We start from the raw sequence: 10,904 nt of genomic DNA, 5'->3' as shown, positions 1-10,904 counted from the left end.
GATACAAATCCAGCGCGCTACCGACTGAGCTACATCCCCGCCCCTGAAGGGGAGATGAGAAGGAAAACAAGTCGCGTAAGGCGAAAATACAACATTTAGTCAAGTAGCTGTCGAACTCACAGAATGAAACTGAATGCAACGCAACGCAGCAAGACCGTATACTCGTAGCATCGTCACTCCACCGCCCGTGGCAAAGGCAGTGCCCGTGGAATTGACAAGAAGAGCGGGGTATTCGTTGCGCTGAGAAGGATAGCACGCTTTTCTGTACCTCTCTTCGTTTTAACTTTCTGAGCGTGTTTTTAATCCAAACATATCATATCTATATGTTTTTGGAATCAGGAACCAGACGGAGCTTGACACTCCAACACTAGCAATCTGTCTCAGAATCAGCATGTAGCCTACAATACTGTACGTTGATACGATTGCCGAATTTCGGGGAAAATTTTGTGTATACAATTTTGTATTCATGGTCTAGCCAGGTTTTGGAAATACGCAAAGAAGAGAATAGTCCACAATTCTATATATGGTCAAGAGTACAACAGAGCGTCGAGTGCCTGTATCACGAGTTGGTCACAAAACTAGCCTTGTAAAGGCAACCATTCTACATGCACCTCAATCAAACCTGTTCTAATCTGTTCAAAATAAGTTGATTTCAATATGCATGTCTTCTTGTGTTCAAATCTGTGTCTGTTGAGTTATATATCTGTGGATTAGTTCGAAAAAGTCGGTTGTCGGCGAAACGCGAAACGTGACACAATTCACACACTACACTTTGAAGCTGCATGTTCGCTTTACCAGAGACAATTTGAAACTGAATCAATCATATCATGTTATGAAAGACAAAACAGTTCAATGCAGGTTTACTGTCAGGACGAACGAATGACCGGCGATGTGTATAATTGCGTTCAAAGGACGGCTGCTTGCGCGTAACCGTCGCGTTAGTTTTTCGTACCGAGTTCGTCTTCATTTTAACAACGAGTTGGAAGTCTCGCGTAGGTGGGAAACAGCATGATTTTAAAGCTTCTGTCGCTGCCTTCATTTCGGTTGTTTCTTGATTCCACTCTACATAGCAGTCCAAGGGAAAAATAATTGAAAACCGCGTAAATGTTATGTTACGCGCATGCAACAAAAAACGATCCCTCACTAGGACGTGAACGAGATTTTGCGTAAGCGGCGGCCATTTTGAATATTGTTTACAAAAGAGCTGGCCACATGCTGTTTTGGTCGAAGCATTGATGGATCATTGTGGCGAAAAAGCATGAGGTAAGTTTTGCTGTTTATGGTTACGTTTATGCAGTTTTGTCAGTGAAAGACATGAAATGCAAGTAAAGTGACCAAAATACATTATCATTTTTATGAACAACGGCATGAACGTGAAAACAGTGTTAGCAGGGGTTATCTTAGTCGCATTTGGAATTGTGGAAAATGTTTGTTGATTTGTTATGAGCACATGTTTGTGAGTGACCATGCTTACTTTTGGTGTTACTGTTTTTAATGTTACATGCGTGAATATGTTTGCTTTAGGAGAATGATTTTTACATGGTTTTTTTAGCGAGAAGACCAATTTTGGACGTAGTGTTGTGAGATCTCGAAGGATTAAAAAAAATTGTTACGACTTACCATTTTTTTACCATCTTGACGCGTGATTGTAACTTAACACGAAAGTACATATCGTTAACGTTACGTACAAGCAAGTGCTGCATTCATTTTAGATCGGGGAAATTTTAAAGGAAAACAAATATGCAATAATCTGAACATTTGCATTCTCGATGAATGTGGATGGCCCTGGTACGATCTTAAACCCAAGTTTGAATGTTCTGTTCGTACGTAACCTAACGCAATCACAGTGACAACATGCCCGTGTAAAGTTACATGCTAACTATCACCTTGTTGATGGAAACTGAATCTGCAAGTACCTGTCTGATTTTTCAAGATGATGCGTTTTGAATGGCGATCTTTAACTTCAGTTTGTGTTTTCGCCTGCACAAGGGATGTTTTAGTGATATATGTGTTTGTATGTAACTTTACTCCATAAAGAGTGGTGTTAAGTTACACTCATGTATTTTTCATCACACAAGTTTGGTATAGCAAAATCTATTGAATAGGAGCTTTTTAATACAAATGAATTGTTTGCTTCATGGTAACATTTGAATTATAATTGTGCATTATGTTACATGCAGTAAAAACGTGCATGCAAGTAACTTAACACGATAAATGCATGTTATGTACCTGCAGTCATACTGACATTTTCAAATGGCATTGCTAAGATGAACTCAGGATTTCATTGACTGGTTCCATCCCACTTTGAAAGGTGACTGGATGGAAACAGTCAACAATTTTGCTTTTCAAACTGTTTAATGCTTCAAAATAGATTAAAGGTGTTTGCATGTAACATGACACCATAGGTTTTGTGTAAAGTTACTTTCAAACGTATCTTGAAGAATTTCACATTTTTGTGCACACTAATTGCACACTATAATGTTCAAAGAGTGGATCATTTAGTACAAGCATTTTTTTTAAACATGTGTTTGAATGTCACATAACACAAACATAATCATAGACTAAGGGATTATTCGGTGTTAAGTTACATGTATGAGTAAAAATTGCCGTCAACATAGTTTATTATCTTTTCTTTCTTTTCTGTGGATGCTTTTTTTTTAAGGGTGCTTAACAACCAAGATATGGTTTAATGCAGGTCAACAAACAAACAAAAACCCACTTAATCTATTGCTTGAATGTAACTTTACTCGGTAAAAACAACAAGTCGCGTAAGGCGAAAATACAATATTTAGTCAAGTAGCTGTCGAACTCACAGAATGAAACTGAACGCAATGCCATTTTACTCGTAGCATCATCAGGCCACCGCTCATGGCAAAGGCAGTGAAATTGACAAGAAGAGCGGGGTAGTAGTTGCGCTAAGAAGGATAGCACGCTTTTCTGTACCTCTCTTTGTTTTAACTTTCTGAGCGTGTTTTTAATCCAAACATATCATATCTATATGTTTTTGGAATCAGGAACCGACAAGGAATAAGATGAAAGTGTTTTTAAATTGATTTGGACAATTTAATTTTGATAATAATTTTTATATATTTAATTTTCAGAGCTTGTTTTTAATCCGAATATAACATATTTATATGTTTTTGGAATCAGCAAATGATGGAGAATAAGATAAACGTAAATTTGGAGCGTTTTATAAATTTTTATTTTTTTTTACAATTTTCCGATTTTTAATGACCAAAGTCATTAATTAATTTTATGCCACCAAGCTGAAATGCAATACCGAACCCCGGGCTTCGTCGAAGATTACTTGACCAAAATTTGAACCAATTTGGTTGAAAAATGAGGGCGTGACAGTGCCGCCTCAACTTTCACGAAAAGCCGGATATGACGTCATCAAAGACATTTATCAAAAAAATGAAAAAAAACGTTCGGGGATTTCATACCCAGGAACTCTCATGTCAAATTTCATAAAGATCGGTCCAGTAGTTTAGTCTGAATCGCTCTACACACACACACAGACAGACACACACACACACACACACACACACACACACACATACACCACGACCCTCGTCTCGATTCCCCCCTCTACGTTAAAATATTTAGTCAAAACTTGACTAAATATAAAAATTCACAAAGAAGGTGAGTGTTTTCAGACTAAGAGTGAATAATTATGTATTAGGATGAGTTTTAACAGTATGTGTTTGAATCACAATGTAACATAACACACACATGATCAACAGCATTAGGAATGCTATTTCAGGACACAAAAAAGTTTGTTTCATCGGTCCAGCATTTAATTTTTTTTAAATTTTCTTCCTTCCCTGGACACTATCAACTGAGACAACATCCAGTGAAGTTTGCAGAACAGAGTGGTGTGGACTCAGCTGACAATACTGTGACCTGCATTTCCAGGGGTAAGAGTACAAGGACTTCAATACATTCAGGAAGAAATTGTGAGAATTGAGGCACTGGGGATTTATTTTTTTTGTTTGTTTCAGTACCAATGATACTAGTTTTTGTTTAAATGTACACGAATATATTAACATGCATGGTAATTTATGTTTAATTCAATCAAATTGATGATTTTCATGAGATTAGTTATGTGGAACTGGTACGCTTTGAATATCACCTCGGAATTTCTTGTTATTTTGTGTTGCAGATTCAAGCCCTCATTGGTGATGGTGCAGAAGTACATTTCCTGAAGAAACAGCGTGAGAGCAAACAGACTTCTATGTGTGGCCCTTTGTTCCCATGCACTAAGATTTCTGAAGCTGTACTGTTGTCATGTATTTGTTTAGCATGAGGTCAACCAGCCTAGATGCATTCCCTCCATAATAAAAAAAAAAACAATAAAAAATAATACGAGTGGGTGGAACGCTGTTTTGTTAATATTTCAAAACTGTCATTGATTTTCATGTATGCAGAGGCTCTTCTATTCCATCTGTCAGTGCCACATCTGTGGTTAGCAGCTTCATGTTTGTTTTTGAGTTCATGTTGTGCTGTTGTCTAGTTACAATCTGAAAGATAGGAAAGGCTGGTTGGTAGCAAAGTTTGGTTGGTAGGACATTTTTGGTTGTTGCCCAATGTTTTGTCTAACATTTGCTGTTTTGTTTGAGTATTTCTCTTTTGATTACTAAGGTGTAGCTGAAGTAATAACAAAAGTTGAATGGATATGTTTGCCTTTCCCTTATTCGGGATATTTTGTTTGTTGCCTAAAACTGGCTCTGAATCCACTTAAATTCAATTATTTCACTGTCTTAAGCACTCAATAGGTCATTCAATATTAAGAGAATGTTTTCTTCAATTACTAGTACGATTTAAGTGATTAAGAGGCTGTATAACAATTATTTCACCTTCAAATAGCACTAGTTGGTGTAAAGTTACTTGCATACGTCTTTTCTTGTTATTTATTCTTTCCCTTTATCACTTGGACTCACATTTTTGGATGTGAAATATGTTTATATCTATGTATTTACTTGTAGAACATTTAATTCTGGATGGATTTCTTTTTCTGGTGAAAAATGGGTAAGAAAAAGGATAGGTCACAGTGTTATGTTACATGCATGTATTGCTAGGTTTTCTATTTTATACATTAAAACGAGTAAAACAATTGTTGGGATACTTTAACCTTAATTAATACTTTAACTGAAGTATTTCATACCTTGACAATGTAGGAGCCTTTAATACAGTACATTTACTCAGTCATTTTACCTTGAAATTAGGAACGCCTGATGTTGTAAATGCATGGTGCATTATAACATAATTCAGAAATTGGAAAAATGAACTTTTTCTTCTTACAATTAAATATAAAGATAAGGCTTAACATATTTGAAGACTTTTTGTTTGTTTATTTTACTTAAATATGTTACTTTTTTAACATTGTGAGTCAAATGTTCTGCTTTGTGTAAAGTTACGTACATGCAACAGTTACATGCAGTTTTCAATACTGTATCAGACTAGAACACTGTTGTTATGATTTAATCATTGAAAGTACACTTGTAGCAGGCTGTTAAAGTTAAATAAAGACCTGGAATTAAACTGGATTTGTTTTAAGTTGATGTTGATTGAAAGGGTCACGGTGTTACCGTTACATGCAAACCAAATACATTTTCTTCAAATACTACTCAGTAAATAGCCCATTTGAAATTTCTTTCGGTAGGAAGTATCAAGATAACTATATGCTGCAATTTAAGTAAAAAAGATTGTTTTATGATAAAATTATATTTGTCATGCTCATGTCACAGAGACTGGACACTATTCTGTACTCTTGACCATATGAGGAAGTGAATTAAAGATTATTGTAATAAGTTAGTTTAAAACTTACAACAATATGTTGTGATTTTTAAACAACACTAATGTTGCACTTTCCATTTCTGCACAGTTTTATTAAATCAGTCAGTACTTTAGAAAGGGACATAACTCTTGGACTCCGGATATAACATCACCCGCGCGTAACCCGGATACAGCGTCACCGCGTATAACGTCGCTCAAAAGCATCCCCCGAGGGGTGACGTAATATCCGGAGTCGACTGTACTCGTTAGACTACTACTGTATTATTATTATCATTATAACGTCACTTGATATAACGTCCATGACTTTCCAAGTTGAGTCAAAATAGTGCTTTATGAGTGCAGTATCACTTTTCTCAATTTGTCGGTTCACTGCACTTAATGTTTACCTTTACAATTTAGCCTGAGCGACCAACTCAGCCTGTCGACAACGCCCAATTGAAAGTGACGCTCAGCCTCCTCGTCGAGGGCAGTTGTAGTCTGTATTCTACGGACCAAAAAACAAACAAACGTCGTAGTCTGTTCTCATCCTCTCGACCTTCTCCTACCGTCATTTCAATAATCGAGGTTTTTTTTATATGCGTGATTGAAGGACAGAAGTAGACAGATCCATTCGCACGCGCTCGCGCAGGAGTAACCATGTATGCTCGATATGAAACTTTAAAAAAAAATTTTTTTTAGTTAAAAACAAAGACAGGAACTCACAACACGAATGAAATGGAACATTTTTCTTTTAATTAAAAACCTAGAACACTGAGGAACCTAAGTAAGGAACTCACAAAGCGAAATGAAATGAAACATTTTTCATTACTGACTAAAAACATAGAACAGGAACTCACAAAACGAAATGAAATAAAACATTTTTCTTTTGATTAAAAACCTCGAACAGGAACTCACAAAACGCATGCAGCAAAAATGATTATGCCTTGAACCTAGTTTTCCTTGGGTCTCTAACAACGGGAAAACGGAAAAACTTGAATACCGTTAACACACAAAACTTGTGACACGTGTAGGGTAAATGAACATGCCTTGACAGTCGTTCACCATGCAAACTGCTGCATATGGGGATTGATATGACGTTATAACCGACATGGATGAGTGACGTTATAACTGGGTGACGTTATATCCGGTGACGTTATATCCGAGGTTAAAATAGTCTTGGAAAGAAGGAATTGAGCCGGGACCGGTGTTTGGGTGACGATATAACGGGGTGACGTTATATCCGGCGACGTTATAAACGAAGTAGACTGTATGCATAATCTGTAAATGGAGCCAAAAGCCAGTCCATACAAGACAAGGGGCGTATCCAGGGGGGGTTTCCGGGGTTTCCGGACCCCCCCCCCCCCTAGCCTTAAAAAAAATTTGAGAATAAAGAAAAACGGATGGCTCAGATTGCACCAGATTGCTCGATTTTCCTTGATTTGTATCAACATTTTCCGGGGGGGCATGCCCCCGGACCCCCCTAGGAGCCGCCCTTTGTCTTCTAAGTGGCGGTTTTGGAAACTAGTTGGGTAATTTGTTGGCTCAGGTTGCACGAGATCAATCAATTGTCCTCATTGTGATCCAAATTTGTCTTCTTTAATGTACTTTTTGGAAGGTGAATAAGGGGAAGTTTCTTGGCTCAGATTGCACCAGATTGTCCTTGTTTTTAACAACATTTTCCGGGGGGGCATGCCCCTGGAATCCCCTAGGAGGTTTGAACGCTTTGCGCCCTCAACTAAACGCTTCGCGTCGTCGAATTGTCCCCAAAGGAAATTTGGACCCCACCCCCCTCCCTTGAAAATGATGTGATCCGCCCCTGAAGACCCAAGAACATAATGAGCATTAGAAGTAAGAGCTCTAATCGTCAAATGATTGTGAAAATCATTTTCACAACACGTGAGCAAGCAGTCTATAATTCCTATCTAATCACCTCGTGCAAGCTAGTAGGAGCGCACTCACTAGCACGCCAGCACGCACGCACACACACAGGCACAGACATAGATATAGACATAGACACACACACACACAGGCACACACAGACAGACACAGACAGACACACACACACACACACATCAACCACACACATACACACGAATACACACACACACACACACACACACAACCGCAAGAACACCTCCTCCCCACACCCCTTCTTCTAAACTCCTGCCAGACTCTCGCCTCTTTTCTGTTTCCATATTGAGGTATTCGTAATCGAAAAGCAAACACGTACGCTAAACGAGAATCAATGAGTTGTCGGAGACTTTTCGTCACAGTCCTTGGACCGGAACAATGTCGGCGACTGATTCTAAAGGGCACACTGATATACAACTGAAACAGAGCGGCTTGATGGAAATTTCAATACAGAAAGCTAGAGCACATTGATGGAATTTGTGTTTTGCCTTCTGATCCGCTAAAATCTTTCATACAAGTGTAATTATGCGTGCATGCAAACTGATGCAAGTATCCTTACGCCCGCAGGAGCAGCACGGACAAACAGATGGAAACAAACACACAGACACAGACACACACAGAGACCCCCCCACACACACACACACACGCACGCATACACGCACACACACGCACGCACGCTCGCACGTACGTACGCACGCACGCACGCACGCAGATAGATAGATAGATAGATAGATAGATAGATAGATAGATAGATAGATAGATAGATAGAAAGAAAGAAGACAACAAATGAGTCGCATTCAAACAATTAGTCCCAAGAAAGAAAGAAACAAACTTAAATGATATTACCGGAACAAACCCTAAAGCAGCGATTTCTACTGCCAAATGCAAAACAAATGTAGGTCAATGTGTGCATACATTAGCATAAAGGGTTGGCTTAAATTGGGCAACCTCTAACGGCAAACAATTAAAAGTCACACGAAAAGTGCATGTTAATTTGTACTGAGAGCAGTGAACTGCATGGAAACATCGAGAAAGACGAAGAACTTTATTTCCTACAGATTTTCCTCAAAACCCCGGAGAATTGAGCCCTGATTTTCACTGTCTTGCGTGGAAGGCATGGCAAATATGTTGGGTTGCTATTTTGACCTCCGTCTTGGGACTTCAAATAGAGGGTGACCCCTCAAATGCCACCCTCTAAAATGCTAACAACTACCACATCGGCAGCGGAATACTCCACATTTGCTGTACAGTAGTCTGAGAAGCGGGTTGAAAATGAACAGCGTTTCATGGTATGGTTTCAAGCATGCAGGTCAAGCAAGTGGTTTGCTTTTTTTGAACAATATTTTTGAAATTCGGAGATTGTCTCAAAAGTAAGAGGTTTTAACCTGAGCAGCGACAGTGTGGATGATAATTTCCTGTTCTTCACTGCATCGTCGACCCTTTTTGCTAGATCCTCCCCAAACAAAAACTCGTTAGACGTCAGTTTGAAATGTAGCTGCGCATTGCATAAGGCCCTGCAGTCTTGGCTAAGTGTCGGCCTGAGTGCTTCGCGCGCGCCGCACTTGTGACAGGTCCTTGTGTGAAGCCATAAGAAGTCGAGCCGCATCGGCCAGTTTGCTAAAGCTGTCACGCTCACTCATCTTCCGACTTGCTGGTTTTTCTTTGAGGTCGGACATAAGCTGAGCGATAATTTTCAGCGCACAACCTACTTGTTCCTGAACAAAGGACAGGTTCGAGTCTCTTTTCTTTGCAAACTTGTCTAACAGCTTGCCATCTAATTCACGATTTAGAGTCGGCGTTCGAAGCGACGTGACATTTTTGGGCCGCGGATAGTTCTGAAGAGTGTCTCGCACACGTGCCCGATCTGATGGAAGAAGAAGTCCTTCCTCAAAACGATCTGCCAGAGATGGATGAATCCCCTCGCCAACGGTATCCACTACTATGCCTGCGTCAAAATCATTGTCCGAAGCAACATCCGTGTCTTCTGAGCCGAATCAAACTCATTTTCGAACTGCTCATGAGCAAATCTAACCGAAGCACCGTCTTCTCCATCCGCTTGCGACTCTTGCGCCGAACTGCTTTCGGTTCCATGCGACTCGGTTCCACGCGATGTTGAAGCAACAGGCGTCGCATTAAGCTTACCAACTTTCTCCAAATCAGATAGTCTGCCAGACAAGGCAGTCATTGTCTCCAAAATGTTGTCCATTTTCAGAGTAACTTCACAATCACGTGGGCCAGACGAGCTATTCTCTATCGAAAGAGACTTATCAACTCCCGCCTTTTCTGACGGTATCACTTCAGAAGGTTGTGCCTTCGCCGGTTTCTTGCCGGTTTTCTTCCCGCCAGCAGCACATTCACCACCTTCCGAGTCCGCCATATTACCGAACAAAAACCACACGAAAAAGTTATATTGATTCCTGCGGACGAGCAAGCGCACCCGTTACAGTATCAAAACAATTGAAAATCCACTCCAAAGATTTTCAAATCTTCAATGGACTAGTGCCCAGCCTTAGCACAGCGGACCTTCTGTGGCCCATAGTTCGCCTCAGGCGATAGTAATTGCTGTAATCGAGACAGCTGCTGACAAAACAAAGAGGCTGCGTCAGCAAATCGTGACTGACTTTGTCAGCAAATCGTGACTGACTTCGTCAGCAAAACGTGTGCTACATTTCCGTAGCCAAAACAAGTAACGATCCCGACTGACCTTAGGTGACACGCTGACCCAAATATAGTAGGTGACACGTACCAAAACAATTAACGAGCCGACTGACGCCAGTAACATTTCCATGTGTTAGCTTCGACGAATAAAATTCATACGCGAAACGACGCGTTCCCGGTTCAAAACCAAACAAACACCGAAAACTCCAAACTGTTTCCTTACCTTGCAAGTTGACACAATGATAACAATCAAAATAGTCAATACACTTCAACTAACCTACAACTAAAACTTGTACAGAGAAAGGTTAGAGAAAAATGAAAGCAAAGCAAAAGATAGACAGTGCACCAACACGTCTCCACAGGACGAAAACCATTCGTTCAGTGACGTATTCCGCGTTCTATCTCACGTGACCCATTCCTCTCGGAATTGTGGGAGATAAAACTAGCGTGTTTAGTTTCATCGACATTGTATCAAGTTTTCAGCAAATCCACGTATTGCCTGAGAGCGCTGGAAGTTGTCCCTGAAACGAACCCGCTGTGATGTATCACTATATCGCGAA

The 10,904-nt window shown here is 39.9% G+C and overlaps 2 long non-coding RNA genes across 2 annotated transcripts in view; one reads left to right on the top strand and one right to left on the bottom strand.

Annotated features, from left to right (window-relative positions):
- The window catches only part of LOC138945328 (uncharacterized), a 355,816-nt gene that overhangs the window by 32,819 nt on the left and 312,093 nt on the right, over nucleotides 1-10,904 (bottom strand). The window lies entirely within an intron of this gene.
- LOC138945325 (uncharacterized) lies at nucleotides 3,632-5,541 on the top strand. Its single transcript, XR_011448959.1, has 2 exons — nucleotides 3,632-3,917; nucleotides 4,163-5,541. It is a non-coding gene; the product is annotated as an uncharacterized lncRNA (long non-coding RNA).

This window comes from Littorina saxatilis, linkage group LG13, assembly GCF_037325665.1.
Source record: "Littorina saxatilis isolate snail1 linkage group LG13, US_GU_Lsax_2.0, whole genome shotgun sequence".
Classification (NCBI taxonomy): domain Eukaryota; kingdom Metazoa; phylum Mollusca; class Gastropoda; order Littorinimorpha; family Littorinidae; genus Littorina; species Littorina saxatilis.
This window is presented reverse-complemented; position numbering and strand designations above follow the sequence as displayed.